Raw genomic sequence first — 23,235 nt, 5'->3', positions numbered from 1 at the left:
CGGTAAATGCACTTAAAAATTAAAAAGTATATATGGAATGTACATATGAATAAGTGCTTTTCCCGTGACCTCCATTTCCATCATGGCTGCTGCAAGTTGCCCTGGGCCCCCAGGGCTGCCATACACCCCTCCCATGACTAAGACCCCGTCCAGATGTTATATGGAAAGTCAGATGTCTAGCCCAACTCTATGGGCTGGATCCCACCAGCTTTTTTCATTCAGTCTTTCACAATTCCCACAATTCTCATTATAACCTCACCCCATATGGCTGTTCTTTGTGCAGGTCCTGTGATGCAGAGGGGATCCTTCCCTTTTTGACCAGCGTGAAAAACGATTGGATCCAACCGCATGAGCCCGCCCAAGAGCCCAGGCCCCCTGGAATGTTGTCCCCATAATTCCTCCAAACCATGGCCCTGCTTGCATGCAAATTGAGCTTTACTTGAGAAGTTCCACTTGGGAAGCATCAGCTACCTTGTCTGATGTCCAAAGGCAATTCAGTCCTCCTCAAAGACAGTGTAGCTCATCATTTGGATTAATGTGCTCAAGTGGCTACAGCAATAGCTAGCAGCTATGTTTCTTTTGCAGCAAGGCATACTGCCAGTCCCTGGCAGGTAGATCCCCCAAGTTCTCCACAGCAACCACACAGGTGTATTGGTTGAAGTAACTTTATTAGAGAGCCATCAAGTTCAAGGTGCTCAAACAACTGTATTGGCAGAAGTGACGTGGATGGGGTTGGTAGTGTTAGTTATAGGGAAGATTCCCGCCATTAACCCGGACTGTTAAAGGTTGGGCATGAAGAAGTCGGGGGGGGGGGGGGGATGAAGAGGAGAAACTAGGTTTAGGCTAGACAGAAAAAAGAATGAAATCATCTCAGTTCCCAAGAAGGATACATTTCGAGCCAGCCACAGCCAGCATTCAAGGACACTTGCTGGAGGCCGCGGGGAAAGAGAAAGTAAATACTTGCAAGATAAGTTACTGGCTTAACATCAGTAAGAAACTTCTCATGCCCTCAGAGGACCAGTACATAACACAGAAAACATTCATGGCAGATATGCAGACAGGCATATATGACACATACATACATGGGTGCAGGGGAGGGGAGGTTTCCAGCTAACCTTGGTGTGGCTGTCAGTATCATGATTAATGGTGAAATGGGGGAAGTTACAAATAAGTTGCACTGTGCAATGTTATCTCGAGAAATGTGAAGCCCCAGCCTCTTGGCCCTGCATGGCTTTGGGAATGTGAGTGGAAGGAAAGAGTCACATGGCCTGTGCTACCGACATCTTTCAAGTATCCTGTGATTTCAGGCGAATGACTGAAATGACATCTGTGGCTCCTGGAGCGCTGCAAGTTTAGTAGCTCTGGGGATGGGGGAGAACGGTGGCGAGACCTAGCAGCAGCGCGGCAGCGATTGACTTTTAATCTACTCTTGATGCCAACTTTCCTTCCAGATTCAGCCGGATGCCAGCACATGTTCAGATGCAGAAGGGGATGCAGAAACCCTTCCAGCTTTTGGGTGACTTTGCAAAATGTTGTGCATCTGGCTTGTGTCTCTTGATGAGCAGCACCCAAAGCTCTATTTGGGGCATAGCTCAAGAGGCAGTGTTTTGTTTTATGATTCTGTTTGTCTCCCACCTTTCTTCCATGTGGACAGTTTACCATGGGTTCCCAGAAGGTGGGAATCCAGGTGATAGACAAACTGTGGCTTGCTTAGCTGTGTCAAAGTGGCCAAGTCACGTCCCTTAGAACTGTGCTTGGCATTTTGGTTTGTCAGCAAGCTTGTTAAGGTCAGAATAACTGGTTTATACCTGAAGTGGGGAGAATCTGCAGGGACTATAGTGCAGTTTCTATGTCCAGTCAAATCTGGGATTGACATTTTATTCTGGCAAGCCATCCTTTTGTGTTTGGGGAAAGTCCAGTGGAATTCAGAGATCTGCTGTAGCACAGTGGTTAAGTGGTTGGTCTGTGAATCAGCACTCTGCTGATTCAAATCTCACTCCTGCCATGAACTCAGTGGGTGGCCTTGGGGAAGCTACTCCTCTCAGCCCCAGCCCCCCAGCTGCATTGTGGGGATAACAATACTAACTTGTTCAGCGTTCTGGGTGGGGCACTAATCTGTCTAGAAGAGTGGTATATAAGTGCGATGATGATGATGATACCAGTGGTGCTTTGGTCTGCAGCACCAGCTGGAGAAAGGAACTGCAGATATTTTGGATCGGCAAAACACATTGCTGGCCAAAAGCCTGGACTGCCTATAACGGCAGATAGCCCGGACCTCTGTGATTTGCTATATAGTTTGTTTGCCTCTTTCTGCCTACTTACAACTTTTAAAATGGCATCTTTCTTCCAAGGAGCTTGGTGAATACGTGGCTCTTTCCTCATTTATTTTATCCTCACAACAGCTTAGAGAGTGACTTGCCCATAGGTCATCCAGAGAGCTTCATGGCCAAGTGGGCATTTAAACCTGTGTATCCCCAATCCTAATCCAGCACTCTAACCATGATATCACTCTGTCTCTGACACTACCTTTGTCCAGTCCACTTCCAGCATGGTTTGAAAAGCCTCCATCTTTGCATTGGGGATGTCTTCTGATTCTTAAAGATACGACAATCACAACCTAGACCTCCCCTCCCAATATATCAATATATATCTATGGCAAAGGCTAACCTGGTGGGTCAGCTTCTTGCTATTCACAACCATCCATTGAACAGCATGCAGGTGTCTTACTTGGCTGAAATTCAAGCTAGTATCTGGTCTGCAGAATTTTAGATAATCGGAGTTGGAACTTGTTCCAAGCAGACAAGTTTGTTTGTTTTAAATGGCACAAGGACAAGTGAGTATCCCCCCCCCCCACTCAGTTAATTTTCATGTCTTGACTGGTTAGTTTGTAGCCTTTTAGAACCAAAAAGTTATGTGTGGAAACAACTCTCTGGTACAAGCATGCAAAACAGATTTGGGGCTTTTAACTGGATGTTGTTACCAAGGTCTTTAGTTTACACTGCTAACAACTTTAAAATCAATTCTTCCTGGAGATAACTGATTTATTAGCTGCCCACTCTTCTGAAGGCAAAGCTAATCGCAATTAACAAACAAAGTGGTGTGCAGCAGTTATAGTACGGAGCAATAAATCTTGCAGCTTTGGGAGACACCCTTAACAGGGTTTGAAAGCAAAGCTGAGTACACAAGCTGAATCCCACATTCACACAGTGTGTGGATGTGCTTGTGCGAATGGATATGCTGTTCTCTTATTATTTGTATGGCATGTGTATACATGATTATTTTAGGATTTGATATGAATTGCAATTGTCTGTTTAGTTGGCTCTTGCTGAAACTTGTTGTGGTCAGAGACCTTCTAAGATGCGATCCTGCAGTAAAACTCTTCATGTGTTCTGAATTAGTTTTCTTTGGCTGGGAGAACTGTTCCTTCCTTGCATTGAGATACTTCTGATAAGCTCTGGTGGGTGGCAGTTGTTGCTGAATGTGTTGACTGGAGCTGGAAGGATTGTAATAATACTAATGTTAACAGTCATCGTCGTCATTGTCGTCATCTTCGTTATCATCATCATCATCTTGTGTTTGTACTGACTTTCCCCAACATAATGTTTTGACTTGTAAAATTGCAATTTGTAAAACAAATTACAGTATGGAAACCAATCCATGGCTGTTCAAATCAATAAATAATATAGCAGCAACAGCAGAATAAACATAAAGTTAGAGCACTTACAAATCACCAAACAGAGTTCAGCCAAAGGCAGATGGCAGCAAATGGCAATAAAAAGTTTTCCATCTGGTGCAGAAACACAAATACAAATGCTGAAGGTGCCAGCTTGGAGAAGATAAAATTCAGAGGTTTGGCACCACTACAGAAAAGACCCTGATCCTTTACTCATTTTGCTGTCAAAGATGGGAATAAAATTATGTATTATAGGGAAAGACCACCACAGAAGTGAGGGAATCTAAAATGAGCTCTGTTGAAGCTAGCATGGTATAGTGGTTAGCATGCTGGACTCAGCTGTGTGATAGCCAGGTTCAATGCTCTGTCATGGAAGCTTGCTGGGTGACCTTGGGCCAGTCATACACCATCAACCGAACTTATCTTACAGAGTTGTTATGAAGATACAATGGTGGAGAGGAGAATGACTGTATAAACTACTTTGGATTCCTATCGAGAGCTGCTGTAGCACAGTGGTTAAGTGGTTCGGCTATGAATCAGTACTCTGCCGGTTCAAATTCCACTCCTGCCATGAGCTCAGTAGATGGCCTTGGGCTCCTCTGAGCCTCAGCTCCCCAGCTGTATTGTGGGGATAATGATAACACTAACTTGTTCACTGCTCTGGGTGAGGCATTCATCTGTCTAGAAGAGTGGTATATAAGCAGTTATTATTAAAAATGAGGTATAAACAAATAGACAAACAAATGGACTGGCTGCATGGGCAAGTCTTGAAGTAAAGGAAGTCTGGTTAGGAATGACATAGGATGGAGGAACGCAGCCTTGCTGTCCGTATCCCTGTTACCTGAGAGAGCTAGATTTCTGGCCAATACTTCCATTTTATACTCGAGGGCAGGGCAGCATGAGAAATAAAATGTAATAGCTACAGTTATTTTTAAAATTACACTCAAGGCATACCTTTTACCTTTAATGGGTTCACGATCAGGCTTCTTGCCCTCACCTAGGCTTGCCAACTGACCATGAAAAAAATCTTAGCTTACTGTTATCCCTTTCTCTGCTGCTTAACTTGCAAAACTCAGCAGCTGAAGCAGTTCACAGCTGCAGTTTCCTCTTGAGAAGTTGGCAACACAAGCCCTGTCTCTGACTTGAAATGTGAAACGTCGTGCCTGCTTATCATGCTGCTTTGGAGGACACTAACATTTCAGAAGATGAGAGGAAATCCAATTGCACAGACACAATTGGGGTTCCTGGACTGGAAAGAAAGCAGAAGGTGTGAAGCCTTGGAAGGCATCAATGTGGTGGCTTTAGTATCATTTCCAGTCAGTAAAAAGAACAAATGTTTTTCAAGGGCAGGTTTGAGCTCATTCAGAAATTGTAATCTAGGCGGAGGGCACTTCTAAATTCTGTCTGAGACATTTTGCAGTACCTGATCCTGGTTTGTTTTTTTAACCACAGCGTTTCCAAGGTGATTAGCTCATGGACTTGGAGAGGCCCTGAGTTCCAATATTAATTGTTTAGGGTGGGGAGGACTAAGGCAGCATGCTGGAAGAAAGAACTGTATGAGACACAGGGCACTCGAGCTGTTGTCTTGATCCCAGTGACTGGAAGGCTTGGGCTGTGAAAGGAGACTCCATCTGTTGCCTTTTCTTATCCCACCCCAAGCTTATTGTCTGTAAGCAGACAGAAATGCTTTGAGGACAGTTGGAAAATGCCCGAAATTTCCGAGAGCATGATCAGGCCTCCCCCGCTCAGTTGGCAGATGAAAGCAGAAACGATATTGGGGGGAATATGAAATCTCTGTTCTTATGGCCTTCTTTTGAAGTTTTCTGGCACCCTTCCTCCCCTGGAGAGCATTCAAGGCAAGACCCCTAAACCTCCAGGTTGTGTCCCCAGGTTGCTACTGTGGGGCAGAGTGAAGCTGAAGTGTGTTGTGTTTGTGTGCGTTTGGGAGGTTCAGATTTGTTGGACCTTGTTCTTTAATGGAATGAGAGACGTTGCCAGCTGTGCTTTCAATCTCTTCTGTTTGTGCATTGGATTGGAAAGGCTTGACTGAAATGCAGGGATAAAATATTCAGTCTTCCCTTCCAGCAATAGAAGCATCACAGTGACGCAACATGGAGCATCAAATAGTTGCTCATTATCTTTCAACTGGAATTTGGTGACCTGTAGAGGGAGGGACTAGCAGCATTTTCTTTCTGCAGAAGTTCCTAATAGCTCCGTATATTAGGCAGCACCTCTGGTTTTGCAGAGAGCACTGGACAGGAAACAGCCAAGAATATAGCTTCCTAATGCCTTGTATGGGACCCCAGTGTACTGTGGGGGAATTTCATCTGTTTGCAAGAAACATCTGTAAAGGCTGGGAAGTAATTTCCCCCTGTGTGTTATGGTGGGCAGCCAGTGGGTAGTGCAAAAGAGTTTGCATGCTTCCTGGCACATAGGCTTGTAGGTTCGTTCTTCTTCCCTTGGAAGCTGACCTACAGAGAGAAGCTGTTACCTGGTCTAGCAGCACGTCTCCTGGACAGCAGGCAAAGGTATTTTCTCAGCGGGACCATCCAAGATGCTTTTGTCTGGAGACCCTAGGGATTGGATCTGAATATTCCTGTATGCAAAGCGTATGCTCTGCCTCTGAGCCAAGGGATCTCTCTCATGCAGTCCACTGATGTTAATAGGCACAAGACTTGTTTCTTTTCCCCTTGGTGAAGAAAGTCTCGATTTATGATATTGCAACGTATCCTTGAAGTGTTCCTGTTTTGCTAGTAGAATGTCAAATTCTTTGATACAATTACCAGTTTAACTTGAGCTTTGAAAGTTTGTAAAGTTATAATGTTTGGGGAGATTTTCATGACATGCAGGAAATTGTGTGGATTCATGGCATTCTAAATGTTAAAATATACTTTTTGAAATGGGTAGTAGATCCATATACACTATAAAGAAATGTTAATTTCAAAGGCCGAATTTCACCTCTGGGAAGTGGCTGTTTTTCCCATTTTACACCCTCCTGTGCTGAGCTGCTTCCATCCATCAAGTACAAGTAAATGTACTTCTTTGTCTGAATTGGCCAAAGATTGGAAAGTTTCATATCCTTTACTCTTCATCTGTCCCTGTCCCTTGTTTTTGGCACTCTGCCCCCTTTCCTTCTTGAACACACACATGAAGCTGCCTTGTACTGAATCAGATCCTCAGTCCATCTCTCTGGTCTACTCAGGCTGGCAGTGGCTTTCCAGGGTCTCAGGCGGGGGTCTTTCACATCGCCTCCTACCTGGTCCATTTACTTGGAGATGCCTTAGAGATACCTTTTGAAAATCTTGTGTAAGAGCATTTGTACCAGCTTTCCTTCCACAATCTCTCCCTCATCACTGATTAACTACCAGGCAGTAAATGTTGCTGTAGATGTTTGAGTTGCAGCTATTCTATAACAACCACAATTAAGCCTGTTATAGCCAGATTCGTGATCAGTGGCCCCTTAAAGACCAACAAGACTTTTGAGAAACGAAGCTCCCTCCATCAGTTCCTTGTTAGGAGACTGATCGTGGTGTGAGAACTGAGGTGTCAGTATTCATCTGAGGAATGTTAAATGCTCTGACGTGCATGTTTGTGCATGTATGTATATACACAAACCCCAACAGAAAGTGAGCACTGACACAGAAGTATTGGGTTTCAACCTTGATTTTCAGTTCTTAGGCCCTCCCTCAGCCAGGGCTACTGTCTGGTAAATATAGCAGTATATCCCATAGTATTTTTATCCTATTCTTCCTCCAAGGAGCTCAGCAAAACAGTTCTCTTTCTCCTCATATTTTTTGTAGTGTTTCACCCTGTTGGCAGTGCAGGGCATATTTTTATCCTGCTTGTTGTGCAGAGATTGTATCTTAAAGTGGCTCAAAGGACAGAAATATGACAAATAAAAATATTTGTTGCGGGAAGATGTCATTGGCTTGCTAATCTCTGTGTTCTGTCCAATGGCCCCATCATTGTCAGTTGACAGGGGAGGTGAGGGGAACTCAGGGAGAGCTGGATGCTGGCCCAGTGGGAGGGGGTGCTGTCTCCTGCCCTTCCTCTGATGGCTCCATTCATAGCCTTTGGAAGCTGGAGAGGAGAACCCTGGCACAAATGGGAGGAGGTTCTCAGCTGGAGCTGGTCTGGGCATGATGGAGGGGTGCCTAGCTGTTCGTGGTCCTGTCAATGGGAGATGAAGGTGTAGAGCTAGATCCAGGCAAGATTTACTACTATGTGTGGTAGTGGAATAGGGCTACCTTCCATTTTCTGCCCCCTTAAAGCAATGTGTTGAGCTCAGTGTGATGGGCATGGCCACAAAATGGCTGGCACAAAATGGCTGCAATAGGAGGTGGAGCCAGCCACAAAATGGCTGCCACAGCTTACCTTGAGTTGCACAGTGATGTTCTGGGGGCAGCTACTGCCAAAGCAATGCTTTTAAAAATCTGTACAGCCAATCAAATCTCCAGCGGCCAATTAAAAGCCTTGCTGGGCAAAAACCCCACCTGACCCTTGGCAGGTGCCAAGAAAGGTGTCCATGGGCAAAATGGCACCCATGCTTACCACATTGGGGACCCCTGCCTTAAAGTAAGAAGACCACCTTGAGGTTCTTTTTGAATTTTGAACTTGGTGGCATAAAGCTGCAAAAATCAGACCTAGAAGTTTTGCTTGGAAGTGACTTCGATTCCCCTGGCCTCCATCTGCACTCCAGTAGTGTATGTGTGTGTGGATATTTGTTGCTGGGTTGGTAAAATGGAATGAATGTTGGTAGCAATATATCAGCTATAGCAATTCACATTCTAGTTGTTAAACCACTGTTTTCACTGCCATGGCCTTTCTTATGCCATTCTCTAAAAGCTGAACTTCTGTACTAAAAGAATTTATGGTGCTATGTTTCTGAGCATGCAGAGAAAAATATCTGGCTCATGGTGTAAATAAGTATGCTTTGGAATAGGGTGCAAATGGCTAGAATAGTTGCTTCATCTTATATTCAGGGTTGTAGTCCTTTGGGGTAAATTCAGTATATGTGAATGTTGTGGGCACACAGTTTTGTGATCCTCCACACTCCGCGCTGTCTACATTCTGCAAAGGAAAATAGGAACTCGTGTGATTCTTTTGTGAAAGTAGGAACATACTAGGGACTTCCTTGTGAAAACAGGGACACTTGTTCTTTTTCTTACAGCCAGGATCACTGCCTAAGTAAAGCCTCCCCAGACACGGGATCATATATACACTGTTGCACATTGCCGGAGGCAAATCTGTGCACAGATTTCTGAAGGTTGGGTCAGTAACCTGGCCATAACAATTTCCTTATCACAATATTTATTTATTTGAGGGATTTATGATGTGTTTTTCCACATAAGGGTTTCCACCCGTTTCAAACAAGTACATTAAAGCCCTCAAATCAGTAATATCGATTTACAAATCAAACTGGTTTCAGGGGGTGATAAAAAGAACTTATAAGATTTCTTGAATATCTTTAATTTCACAACGGGTCTGGTTGTACTTACTATAGAACTTCAGCGGTTTGTATTAGCAGCGCTTAATTATTTGGATTGATAGCAGGGTGTTCGCATAAAGGATGCTACTGAATATCAGAGCATATCAAAATTTTGTTTTAAAACTCATCCCTCAAAAGCTCTCCACAAGATCCTATAAGATCAGTAATTTATCACGGATAAAGGCCAAATAATGCCCTCCCTGGGCATTTCCATAGACCACATGTGTCCCTGGGTAGCAGAAACCATGTGCTCCAGGACAGAACTGGGGAAAGTGCCTTCAACGAGTCGCTTGAACCTACAGCACAAGCTTGATGTGTTGGTTCCAACTGATATCCCACCAGATTCTGAGGACCCATAACAAGTGACATCCTTCTTTTATAAACTGAAAATATATGTTAGAAAATGTATAACCCGCCTTTTGATGTAACAGTTCTTATGGCGGGACAAAACAAATTCCCAAAGAGCAGTTTAAAAACCATCAATAAAACTAATCTAACATCCTGTGCAAATAAGCCAGTTACATATAAAAAAACTTGTCTAAATAAAGAGGACTTACTTAACTCTTGATTTGAAAAGTCAGTGTCTGTGTAGGAATGGTGTATTGGAACATACGGAATACATCCAGCTGATTAAAAAAAAGAAATTGCTGAAACCTCTGATTTTAATATATTTCTTTATTAGGTTTATGAATTCTCAGTACATAATATTGGCCTTAATGCATCTGCATACCTTCCTGTGGATTAAGGACAATCTTTACCCTTGATTTTGCCCTATTTCTTTGTCTTTTGGGAAGGTTTTGAAAATGTCATTAGTATCTGTAAAACGTGGACGTCCTGGTCCAGACTGTAGCTAAGTATTGCCTGTGCACAAGAGCTTAGGTGCCTTGCAGTACAGGTCAGGGCCAAATTCACACGCACTCACCATCCGCTTATCTTGCGCAGTCATGGCAGTTGGGTTCATTCTGCTACCACGCTGTGCATCATCACATTCACCCTCCCAGTGCATCTTCGTGGTGCAATCATTTCTTCACATGCCACTGAGTAAAGTGTTATAGTGGGCGGTTCTATCCTCCATCATCTCTCCTCCTCCTTTTTTTTTAATTAAAAAAAAAGAAGTTAATTTTGTGCTATACCGATATTCCGACTTTTAAGAAATGGCAAAGTCCCCTCCCCCTCAACTTTGATTGGCCCATTTTTTGCTCATCACAGACCACTTTCTAACAATTGGCTGGTTGTTATGATGGGCAAATGTGAAAATAATTTGTCACATTAAAGCATTCTCCGGAAACCCTGTTTTTCACAAAGTAGGTTTTCCGGTATACCGACCTTTCTTTATTGTGCAAATGCGCTATGAAAGCCCTTTAAAAAAAAAAAAAAGGCCGGGCAAAAACAGATTTCTGCCTTTATTATGTGGTATGGAAAGGAGGCGCAATTGTGGCGCGTTGATGGCGGGGAACACGCAGAATGGGAAAGCATGTGAGTATCTGCTGGAACAGCACCGCGGTTGCGAAAAAGGTGCGGAAACAATAGAAAGTGTGGATTCGGCCCAGATAGTAGCCCTCATTGTGGGAACAGAAGTGTGTTACCACTTTGTACTAGTTTTGCAATAGTGTGGGTCAGCAAAGAACAGTTTCAGGCAGATATAAGAGGAGCTGTGTCCCAAAGCCATGAAAGAATAATCTATGTGTTTTGTTGCTCCAGTGGGTAGTTTGCCCACATCTTCCAAGTTTGTTACTGTAAGTAAATAATTCCTTGTTAAGAACAGAGGTGCATCAGATTTTGTCTGCTCTTCTGCCAGCACATCTGTCAGTGCTCAGGAGTGTCTGTTATCAGCAGTAAAAAAGTTGGTGGCTAGATGCCTTCTGGTCTAGTGGTTAGATCTGAGCCACCTGACTTGCTTTCATAATATTTTTTACCCTGGTTCCCACATCCAGATCGTGGGGTAGCCGCATTTCTAGATATGCGGAATGTAAAGGAGCATATCTGGTCAAATCTGTTTGAGAAATTGTGATAAGCAAAAGACCCCCAAGTTCATTTTTTTCTTTTTTGGAAAGAGCTCGTTGGGCTCTCTTTAGATGAAAAGCTCATCTTTGTGGAAAAAACCAATTGGAGTGTTGCACAGACATCGGCTTCTCTCGGGCGATTAAGGGAAGTCTTGCTCATCAAAGTCTGATTGCTGCAAGCATCTGTATTATGTAGATGAAATTAATCAAGGCTAAGGGTTAAAGTTTTTCCATTTGTTCAAGCCCTTTAAAAAAAAAAAGAAATCAGCTAGAGTAGTTTGGCAGGAAGGTAAATTGCTTTAAACATTATTTTTCCCCATTCCTTTTTCCTCCTGAAGTTTTTCAGCTTTAGTAGAACAGCGTCTAGACACTGCATCAGCGTTGTTGATTGGATAAGGCCATTATGAAGCTCTAGTTGGTCCCGGCCATTTGATGATTAGAAGTGGCCTGGAGTTTAATGAGTCCAGTTGCCACACTGGGGAGAATGCCACTGCTTTGTGGGCAAAGGAATGCGCTGAGGCATATACTGGTTTCCCAAAGCAGACTTGTCCTAAAGCTCTCTGTAGCACACCTTGCAGCATTTCCCAGCATAGTAATACCCCGTTCTTGTTTCCAAGACATATGCTCCAGTCCCCGCTCTTCCCCTCCCCCAGTTGCACGTTGCATGAAGGCTCTAATATGCTTTCACGTACTTTCTACAGTCGCTGTTCCTCCATTGATTTAAAAGCAAAGCTGGCATTTTTGTCTTAGTGACGTTTGAAGGAAAACACGACTGCCTAATAATACATTATCACCCTTCAGAAATACACCTCTGCATCTGAAATGGCAGACAGTGTGCTGTATAGTACCTGAGTGAGCATGTGCTTGCATTTATACATATGCACTCTACGGACAAGAGGCACCCATCCATTCCCACTCAGAAAAGTAACCCTGGGAAGGGAGCAGAATCCTGGAGAATAATGGCTTGAGGGACCTCATGCTTAACAAACGTTTAACGAGGCATCCCCCCAAAGCCAAAATAACAGTCTTTTCCTGCTAACAAAAAGGGGGTGATCTTAAGTAAATGGGAGCAGTTGGGGGCATGCACAGTACCTTTTTTTTACTAGCCCGGCTGGTTGTGCAAATATGGCGGTCATTCTGAGGCCTAAAAGAATAAACTTTTACAAAGTCTTCCCTAGGTAATTAAGTGGAAGCTATTTGGATTCTTCCTAGTAACCAAATAGTTGTTTATATACACTCCTGCCATCAAAACTAGAAAAAAATGTAGAGCAAGTTTTGAATCTAACTTTTGTGTCTGATCTAATCACTCCACCTCTAAAGACGTGAGTGGGGGGAAGAAGCCCCACCATAGCCAAGAAAAAGTTCCCAGTCATCAGCTTCAATTTTTTTCTCCAAAGCCAATATTGGCTATTTGGGCTTAGGAATGTTGGAAGTATATTCCTAGAGGCCTGTATTTAAATCTCTTGGAAGCCTGGTCTACGTGAGATATTTCGGCCCTGATGAAAAGTGTTCTCCAAGGTTGTGAATTAGCTCCTAATGCGCTGAGAACCGTGTCGGAGTCTCACAGTTAAGTAACTGACTGGGTGGCCTCTAGTAGCAGTGGATTAGAACGAGAAAGGAGAGGCAATAAGAAGCTGTTTTTCTAAAATAATTTCAACCATTTTAATCATGGTTACAGTGCTTACTCATGGGATAAATAACTGATGGAAGAGCTTCCTTCATTTTAGTGTGAATGTTTTGCCCTTTACAGTCACTACTAAAAAAATTTGTCTGCTCTTCCTTGTTTTCAGCAAATTCTGCCTCTTCTTGCCTTTTGAGCTTCTGTGTTGGCTCATCTCCTTTTATTGGCCCTTTATGCTTTCTGAGGCCTTTGTATCCTTGTAATATTACAAAGTAAAAACAAGACTTGTTTGGTTTTTGTGATGCCCCCCCCCCCCCGCCCCATCTTGGCATGTTTCCGCCGAGCAGGAGAACTGGTTCGTTTGTGTAGGACTCCATCATGGTAGTGTATCCTTAATTTTTGTTGCATTGCAGAAGACGTTTTCTCAGGTGCCTTTTCACTTGGCATGTTTTGAGTTTTATTCGCAGAGGAACTTTGGCACTCTGCCCTCATTCATTTTCATACCACTCTGGTTTCATGGATAATACCACCCTAAATATGTATTTGCTGTCTTTCTGCCTCAGTGGGAATATTCAGGCTAGCCTACAATAAATTAAAACAAAACCAATATAAAACTTACTAAATTGTGGAAAGGCAGCAGCAAAACCAGTGCTTTAAAAAAGGCAGCGCCAAGGAATGAAAAAAAATTAACTCGAGCACTTCAAACTTCACCCCTTGTCTAAAAGATGCCTATGATGATGCCAGGCAAAGATCATACTTCGGGGAGGACACAACTGCCCAAAAGACCCTGCTTCTGATAGACACCCTAGAATGGATTTTCAGCCCAGCAGGTCAGGTGCTTGTTAAAGTTCAGCTGGTTAATGGGACCTAGTGTGTTGAGCGTCCCTGTGGAGCAGTGATTAGAGTGACAGATCGGGATCTGAGAGACCCAGGTCAGAATCTCCATTTTGCCATGGAAGCTCACTGGGTCACCTTTGGCCAGTCATGATCTCAGCCTAACCTGTCTCACAGGGTTGTTTCAAGGATAAAATGGAGGAGGGAAGAGTGATGGTTTAAGCCGCTTTGTGTCTCTGTAGGGGGGGAGTGGGACATAAATAAATCACAAAATATATTGTGCACGCTGGCAGCGCACTAGCAAAAAAATGGCCCAGGACCATGCCAGGGTGAGTGGCCTTAGATTGCTGCCAGCCAGTGTGCTTCATGGTCTGCTCATAAGGTTGCCAGGCCCCCTTACCCTCTTGGCGGGAGGAGGGAGAGCCAGCACTCACCTTTTTTTTTTTTGTTCCGGGAAGTGACATCATTGCGCCACCTCAGGAGCACACTCCCATGCTTCACAGCTGGCCAATTTGGACCCCAGATGGGCTCAATTTGGTCTGTTTGGGGTCCAAATCAGCCTACTGTGAAGTGTGGGACCACGCTTGGGAGGCCTGTTCCCCTGCCTTTCCCCTGTGAGCCAGGTGAGTGGAGGTGGGGGCAGAGGGTGGAAGCAGGGATTCCCTCACCCCCATCAGGGGACCTGGGATCCCTCGCTACTCAGCTCATATCTGGCCAGCAGCCCCAGTGTTGGGTGGGTGTCAGTTTGCCAGGAGTGCTTCCTGCACTAGTGTGGAGAATGAGCAATGATTACAACAGAGACTTCAGGAGGGAGTCACAGCCATGGAAGAGAAGGGTGTATTTAGGAGTGTTGGACATTACCTAATTAGACAGTTTTTTACTATAAAAGTCAAGGTACAATCAGCAAGTTTAACTTCCTGCTTTAGTACAGGCTGTAAAGTTTGAACATGCTCTTGTTCTCCGTCAAGTGGACATGCCTCTTATCTGACTGAACAAGAACGCTTTGCTTGGAGTTGACTCCATGACCATTTGGAGTACTGGTGCTAAATAGAAAGTAAATCATTTTAAAAGTAGCAGTCCTCAATGTGTTCAGCCATCACGTTTGGTGAATTGACTGAAGGAGTTTCCAGTCATGAGCAAGCAACAGCCAAAGTTACAAATTGATATTCTTTTTCAATGGTGGCCTCTGTTAAATAGCCTTTCAGATCTTCCCAGCCAGGGAAAGGAATTCCAGACATGGTCGGATTTGTTCCTTTTCTGTATTCTGCTGTGTAGGTAGCAGTCATTCAGTTAAAAGATCACATTTCCCATTAGGCAAGTTGTGTTTTAATCAGATGTAATGTTGTATTTTGAATGCAGAGCACAATGGAGTATGAAATGTAACTCAGTGTATATACAGAAAGTGATCCCCCCCTCTGTTGCTTATAAATGTGTTCAGAAGTCATGAGCACCCTAGAATGATGATGTGGCAAAGTGAAGATTAGGTGAAGGAGCTATAACATTTCCCATTAATATCTATCTATCTCTGTATATTTATGATCTTCACGGAGTGGAAAGGCACTCTGAGAAACATTTTTAGCTTTATGACTAATTAGTTTCTTTCTGAAGTTTAAATTAATTTTGGCAATTTGTGTTGCAGATTAAAGCACTTTATGCATTTTTAGTTCTCCCGACAAGCGCTGTCAAACTGGAGTGCCCAGGAAGAGAAGGCCAGGTGAATGTCCTGGTTTGTGGAGATGAGGAAAAGTCTTCAAGCTTTTGCTGCCTTGAATCTTTCAGGCTTCGGGATGTCCTTGTGTCTCCACTGCTCCCCAAGATGCCCTATTTGTAGGCGACCTTGGCTGGCTTGAAGGCTTGAATGTATTGCCGATTTGCACCATCGTGTGATGGTTGGGATCCCAGGTGCCTGCTGGTGGTGAGCAAGCTCCTGTCAGTTTGCCCACTTGCCTGCCAGTTGCTGGTGACCAGTAGAAGGTTCCAAGCCGCCTGGTGATCACCTGCCATTGGCAGGCACTCTGGGCACGAGCGTGGCACGCATGCTCCTGGCGACGACTCACTTCTGGAAGTGACATCATTGTGCTGGCTGCAGGAGTATTCCCACAAAGTGCGAGAGCACTCCTGCGGGTGACGCAGTGACATCAGTCTTTCAGGCTTAGGGATGTCAATATTCATTCTTGGGTTGTATCAAAGGGGCCATAGCGTCAAAATCGCAGGAGGTCATAGCCCCTCTCTATACTGCCTTGGTCAGGCCACACCTGGAGTATTGTATGCAGTTCTGGAGGCCTCACTTCAAAAAGGATGTGGACAAAATCGAGAGGGTGCAGAAGAGAGCGACGAGGATGATCAGGGGTCTGGAGACTGAGCCCTACGAGGAAAGGCTGAGGGCCTTGGGAATGTTTAGTTTAGAGAAGAAGAGATTGAGGTGGGACATGATTGCTCTCTTTAAGTATTTGAAAGGCTGTCATTTGGAGGAGGGCAAGGAGCTGTTCCAGTTGGCAGCAGAGGGTAGGACCCGAAGCAGTGGGCTTAAATTACATGCAGAAAGGCACTGGCTGGATATTAGGAAAAACTTTTTCACGGTCAGGGTAGTTCAAAAGTGGAATCAGCTGCCTAGGGAGGTGGTGAGCTCCCCCTCACTGGCAGTTTTCAAGAAGAGGCTGGATGAATACTTGTCAGAGATGCTTTAGGCTGATCTTGCACTGGGCAGGGGGTTGGACTAGATGGTCTGTATGGCCCCTTCCAACTCTATGATTCTGTGATCACTTCTGACATCATTTTGCCAGCCAAGAGTGCACGTGCACAAGTATCGTCATGCTGGGTTCGCCCACCTCCACCAGGAGAGTACAGGGACTTGGCAACCCTATTTGATAGTGAATGTGTCCCCACTGACTGTATGTGGCCTCCAAAGGATAATCTGAAGAGAGATACTCCCCCCCTTTAAATTTGCACCAGCATGTGGATATTCATGGCCTTTTAGTGACCGTAAAACACGGCAAACTTGCTGTACGTGTTGCTGGCTTGGAAGTCCCACTCTTCGCTGCTGCGGTTAAGGACCACATCTGTGGGCCAGGGGATAGTGCAGTGGTGAATCTCTGTTACGGCTCAGTGGTCTTGGTTCTTGGTAAAGGCCCAGCTTTGAAGCATTTATGGGCTCACCCCAAGGAGCACAGGTCTGCAGGCAGGTTTGAGACCCAACTGATTTTGACATGTAACTTTTCTCCAATGTAACGGCCTCTTCATCCTCTTTTGACAGCACCTCAGTCCACAAAAAATGGCATTCATTCTTTCTTGAACTGACTCAGGCTGATGATTAGAAGGGACCACAGCATAATCTCTGAAAAACTGCCCACCTCTGAAACATTTGGTTAAATTTATAGCTGTTTTGTGGCGATAACACTAAACTGAATGCCAAGCCAGAGTGAATGGAGATGTTGCTGCTATTTTGAAAGTTATGCTTCAAGTGCAGAAAAAGGTGATGTTGGTTTCCCTTTAGTATGCATCTAGATCCTGAAACTAATTCAGAGTTGTATGTCTTGGGCCCTCGTACCAGTCTTTAGTTAAATCTTTAGTTAAGGCGGTCTCTCCCACTATGCATATGTGGTATGTTTAATTTCCAGGGTCCACATGATATCTTGTAGACCCACATTTTAAATTAAAATCCTTAAGAAAAGTTTTTATACACAGACAGCAGTTGTTCTCTTAAGTACCAGTACTCCTGTTTCCAAGCATGTCTGGCGGGAGAGTGGAAATGGATGATATACAGATTCACTTAGGGAAAAACTGGAGTTGGGGGGGGGGATGTGATAGAAGCTGACAAGATTATACGTGTGGTGGAGAAAGCAGACAGAGAGAATGTTTTCTCCCTCTCCCGTAATGCAAGACGTCGGGGCTACCCCCTGAAGTTGCTGAGCAGTGGATTAATGGCAGACGACAACAAAATGCTTTTTCACATGAAGTTGTGGTGTATGTTTCTGCAGGCTTAGGTTTTAAAAAGGAACCAAGCCTCATGAGCCGTGAGGGCAAAATGCCGCCTCTGTGCTGAGAGGCCGCATCTATTCCTCGGAGTGCCCGCTGCGACAGGACAAGCGACCAGTGCATGAACGACTCCCTGCTTGTGGGCTTCCTGGAAGCATCTGCTGGCCACTGTGGAGAATGGGCTGTTAGACTGGATGGAGCCTCGGTTTATTTTTATTTTTTAAATTTTACTTCATTTATATTCCACCTTTCTCCTCGTTGGGTGCCCAAGACTGCTTACATCATTCTTTTCTCCTCCGTTTTTGTCCTCACAACAATCCTGTGAGGTAAGTTAGCTGTGTATGTAGCTGGCCCAGAGCCACCCAGCAAGCTTCTATGGCAGAGTGGGGAATTGAACCTGGATCGCACAGATCCTAGTCCATCACTCTAGCCACTATACCACGTTGGCTCTTTAATTCAGCAGGGCTCTTAGGCTCTGAGATTCTGTTTCTCTCTAGTAAAGAAGACTGCCCAATGACTGCCAGTGCATATCTTTATTCACAGGACGAGGGTGATGTGCCTAAGACTAAGTTTATTACATTTCAAGGGGCTTGGATTCAGTGGTGATTTCCGTGGATGGAAAAGATTTCCTTCCTTACCTCCCCTCTCTTCCTGTAATCCAAAACATCTCCTGAAATACGGCTTCCGGGAGATGGGATCCCGTGGTGTAGTGTGTAGATTAAAGGTCCACTGTGGGGAGGGGGGAGTTGGCAAAAATTTGACGCACAGGGGAGACCCTACTCTTAGGCTTGAATTAAAATTGAATGTTGCGTATATTAACTGTGTTTGTTCATTGAAAAATACAATACTACAATAGACCTTCCTGCATTGACGTTGCCTTTGTACCTCTGGTAAAGCTGAGAGGCTGAAATAGTGATGAATGGAGGCAGACCCATGGGTGGCCTCAGTTGGAGTTACGGCAGGCACTGAGGATGGCTTGTTCTCCTCATAGGATACAGTAATGTGTCTCCTGAAGCCTGTTATGGCGGAAATACTTGCTAAGGCAAACTTAAGAATAAGTACTTATTCTTTCACAGAGGACAACGTGTATAACAAAGCAATTAAACTGTCTTTTCAGGAAAACATAGATTGCCATGACAAAATTTAATTGTGTACTTTCTATTTATTTGTGTGTGTGTGTGTGTGTGTGACAAAGAGCTGCTTTCCAAAACAGTTTTCTGCCTTGCAATCAGAGATACTTGATTATCCACTGGTTCAGCTCATGTCCTTCTCATGTGTAGCAGTCACCGGCACTGAGCATTTGGACTGTCCATCTGAATCCAGATGGCTGTAACGTATCTGATTGGCAGGATAAGATGACTGCACATGCACAGTTCCATGCTCATAGCACCTCCCCTGCCACCTCCAAGGCTCCCACGTAGAGGGAGGGTACACCTTACTGGGGCCCAGAGAGGCCCAACCCAGGCTACAATTCCCATTTCTGTGAGGAGAGAATTGAGAATAAACTGTAGCTCATGCCTGAAGATATTTATAGAAACCTATTTCCTTTTATCTATGTGTCTATTGTCCAGATCTTGTGAGATTTGCTGGAGCCAATCAGTAGAGCAGCAGTCTCAAACAACATGCTGAACTGCTGGGCCTCCTGGGTCTATCATATCAAGAACTACCAGTCCCAGAGTTCCTTTGCAGAGGCGGGAGGGAGGGAGGAAGAAATGCCTGATGGGAAGGGCAAAGCATCAGATGACAGTGGGAGCAAGTGCTGCTGCTGCCTCTGGTAGGATTTGCAGGCCCACTCTCAAACACACACACTCCATCCACGGTGTCATGTCTGGTGATGGTTATTATAAATACAAATCAGGAAACCAGGAACATAGGGAAAAGGGGACAAAAAGAATCCAAAGTACGCTAGAATACGCTCAGATTTTTTCAAATCAGACGAGGCCTTTCTGCAGTCAGTACAGTACGGTGACTAGGGAACAGAATCAAGATGAAAATGATGTCAGTATAGACTTAGCCTGTGGCAACTAATTTTCAGGGAAGGGTGGATTCTTTGCAAGTGACTGGAAAAAATGGAAAGACATTTCAGCAAGCTAGCACTCATCAAAAAGTGCAGGGGTTACAATGGAGCCAGAATGCTTAAGCCGCTTAGCCCTCTGGTCTGTTGAGTGTGAACTTGCAAAAGAAATTTACTTTGGGAGGCTGGTTCATGATTTGCAATAAAAAAGACCAAGAAACTAAAGCTTTAAGTTTAATTGGCCTAATCTTTGTATCCCAATAAGACCATTACAATTTTTTTAAAAATACGTTGACGGGATACTCTCTTTTTAGTGACCAAAATGTTTTCTGACCAAATAGTGAACTTGTAGGGCTCTGAGGCTTGGTGTGATGATTAATCAAAAGTGGCAAAAGTGGACATTTTTCAGAAATGTAGAATATGCAACAGTAATTTTTAACTAAAACTTTTTTCATGGTTCATGAGATTTAGGGTTGCCAATTTTGGCTGGAGCCTGGGAAGTTTAGGGTTAGGGTTAGGGTTAGGGTTTGGGAAGAGGAGAAATCTCTTCAGTTTATAGCGCTATATAGAGTTCACCCTCCAAAGCAACAATTTTCTCCAGGGGTAACTGATCTCTTTAATCAGGATTGGGAAGGGGGGCGGGGAATCTCCAGGCACCATCTGGAGGTTGACTGTTTTACACGTTTGGGCCCGAAAAAATAACACTTGTATCCAGGCCACTGCAGGTGAAATGAAAAATAACAAATTTTGACATTTTGCATTGCAACTCACTCTTTGGTGCTCTTCAGTACAACCATGCGACGGATGAATCGTGCGGTCAATTCATGGTGTTCCCAACTGCTCAGGCACAAAAAATGCAAGCATGGAGCCTTTAACTGATGCCTCCTATTAGGCTTGTGCAAAGGGAGGGCAAATTGTGGCTGATCTGTGCTTTAAAAAAGAAAAGAAGAATAGGTCACTTTAATGATCCCAACATGACCTTGGGAGAGTTTGCTGACTGGAATGGTGCAAAAGTAGATGTAAGCTGCAATGCAGAGAAAGTGAAACTGAACTAAGAAGGCACAACCCGCGCCGTAAGTGGCCACTGGACACGCGTGAAGCTGCTCTATGTGATGTTTGAGTTGGACATTGAACAGCCACATTGTGGTGCTCTACCAAGTCGGCTCAACTCAAGTTGGACCCTGGTGGGTTCAGCTGGCAGTGGTGTTGCCAGCCAAGTTCTAAGCGTCCCTGCTTGCACTGCATTGCTGAGCATTAAATTGTGTCACTGCATTTTCTTGTCGTTACCAATATTTCTTTGACTAAAGCTAGTGAAACAAAGCAATTTTATCCTTTTTATCTCAGTTTCCAAAAGGAAGTAGCTGTGGCTCCCCCACCCCCGCCTTGAGATGTCACAAATCAAATTTATCATTCTAACTTTTTAAAGATTTAGGATAATTGCCTCCCCCCATTTCCCTTTTTCTTATGGCACCAAATGCTCAGCCCCCCTATTAAATCAAATGGTGGCATGCAAAAGGTCCCTGAAAGGCTTGCAAATGCTTTCGTTACGAGGCTGCTCCAACCAGTTCTTATTTGTAAATGACAATTTTCTACAGCAAAATATATACTTGGACTTCAATTGTAGAGCCGTGGATTGCAGCCAGAAGAGGAATAATTGAATTTTAATACTGCTCGGTTTTAGGGTGATTTTATTTAAAAGAGAGTGAATTAAGTTGCTGAAAGATGGCACATCTGTGAGTTCAGGAGGAAGTACCTGCCTTGGCCAACTTTCTATAGCATTTGAAATTGGACTGGTCTTTAATTTGTTCTGTGCTTTGCCTGAAGTTCTTCAGGGAGTGTCCACGCACACCATGGGAATCTTTAAACTTTTTTTTTAAAAAACCCATAGCTACAACCTAGTATGTGGTTCTGTCTCCGGCTACGCAACAGAGTCTACTATTATTTTCAGGCCGTGTTTATTCTTAGGGAAGCAGAAAGAGCTGTCTTTGGTTTCAGGGCATGTAATTTCATGACGATCATACTGCCTAATGGCAGCCTTGGCCAGGTAAGCCAGAGGGTGAGGGCACCAAAAGCAGGCAGGACCTGTTTCTGGCCAGAAGCTCCAGACGTGCATGCGCTTGATGGCTGTGCCGCTGGCGACTTGGAGTATGCTTGCTAGGCTGACTGGCTTGATGGCAGCCCAGGCATACATGCACTCATTGAACAGCCAACCAGTGGCTCAGACACCTGCCTAGCTGGCTGGCAGCCCACAGTGCACATGAGCGGATGCCAGGCTCGGCCGGCCAAGGGCACCCAGAGCTCTCAGGCTGTCCCTGGTCAGATCTTTGTTCTTTCAAGGTCTGTGGGTCTATTCTGACCGGCAGGGACTCTCCAGGGGCTCAGTATTTCACATTGCCTAAAAGCCTTCGACCCTTTCCTGCAGCAAATATAGACCGCTTCAGGGAAGTGGCTGCAAGGTAGCATTAGATGTTCTTAAATGAGGGAAATAGGCAGAGAGTACTTCTCCTGGAGTTCTGCCCCACCAGAGCCTTCTAAATGTGGGCATAGCAGGGCCTGTCCCCCCATTTGGAGGGCAGAAGGGGCTCTGTTGCCTTGAATCTCTTCTGCAAGGCACAGCCACAGGCTCTTCTGCTTAAGGCGCTGGAGGAGAGGTCCCCCCTCCCCCCACGTATGCTCTTTTTGTGTGTGTTTCTTACCCTTTGAAAATTAGTGCTGAATATTCTCTGGTCCCTGTTTTAGGTACAGGTTTGTGCTCGTGGTTTCCAGCAGCAGCATTTTACAGGCAAAGAGCCATTTCCCCCTCTCTGCTTCTCCTCTTGAATGCTTCCCACCCAGAGTTGCCGAAATCCCATACAAGATATTCTCACTGAAATTAGTTTTTAATTGAGCCTCAGAGTAACAGAACACTACTTCTTGCAGTGCAAGTCACAACACATTTGCTGTTGTGGCCAAAAAGGAGCTCTGAGTACTTTTTGGCACCTGTTAAGTTTTTACCACTATGTTTGTGTTACTGGGGTGAATTTTTTTCCAGTGCTTTTTCCTTCCAGCTATATAGGGCTTTCTTTTTTAAAAATATAAAATGGGGGAGGGAGTAGGATATGGGAGAAGTTCAACAATATGATAGCTTTGCACTCCCTCAAGGACTGAAAATCAAAGGAAGGAAATGCATCTCTTAGTTTCACCAATATTATTGATAATCTACAAAACCAAAGATTCTGCTCCCAGATGTTGCGACGTCCAAAATTTGCCAAGAGAGTCTCTCTGCGATGCATGCCATGACAATATAACAGGCTGTGTTGTGGGGACTGTTCCATCAAATTGGATTTCGTTTGTGAAAATCACAAATGATCACTGTTAATCTACAGAAGGCTTCAGAAACGTTGTCTTCAAAATAGGGACCTCAGATGTCTCCTGCCGTTGTGGGAACTGAAGCAGAGAGTTTGGGGACCCTTTAGTGACTGTTCTCCCTCCTCTTTTGGCCTAATTTGGACATGCAGAAGGATGTGGGGGGCGGGATAGAGCTGACTGTCCCCCTTGAGAGTGTAGGAGGCAAATGACAGAGACAGACTTAATTTTGAATGTGCTCTAACTTAAAAAAACACGCTTCCTGAAAGTGGTAAACTATTA

The 23,235-nt window shown here is 44.5% G+C and overlaps 1 protein-coding gene across 8 annotated transcripts in view; it reads left to right on the top strand.

Moving 5' to 3' along the window:
* The window catches only part of MSI2 (musashi RNA binding protein 2), a 568,931-nt gene that overhangs the window by 132,626 nt on the left and 413,070 nt on the right, over nt 1–23,235 (top strand). The window lies entirely within an intron of this gene.

The sequence above is a fragment of the Eublepharis macularius genome, chromosome 17 (genome assembly GCF_028583425.1).
Source record: "Eublepharis macularius isolate TG4126 chromosome 17, MPM_Emac_v1.0, whole genome shotgun sequence".
NCBI classification, from domain to species: Eukaryota; Metazoa; Chordata; class Lepidosauria; order Squamata; family Eublepharidae; genus Eublepharis; species Eublepharis macularius.
The sequence above is the reverse complement of the archived record's forward strand: the minus strand, read 5'-3'. Positions and strand labels throughout refer to the sequence as shown.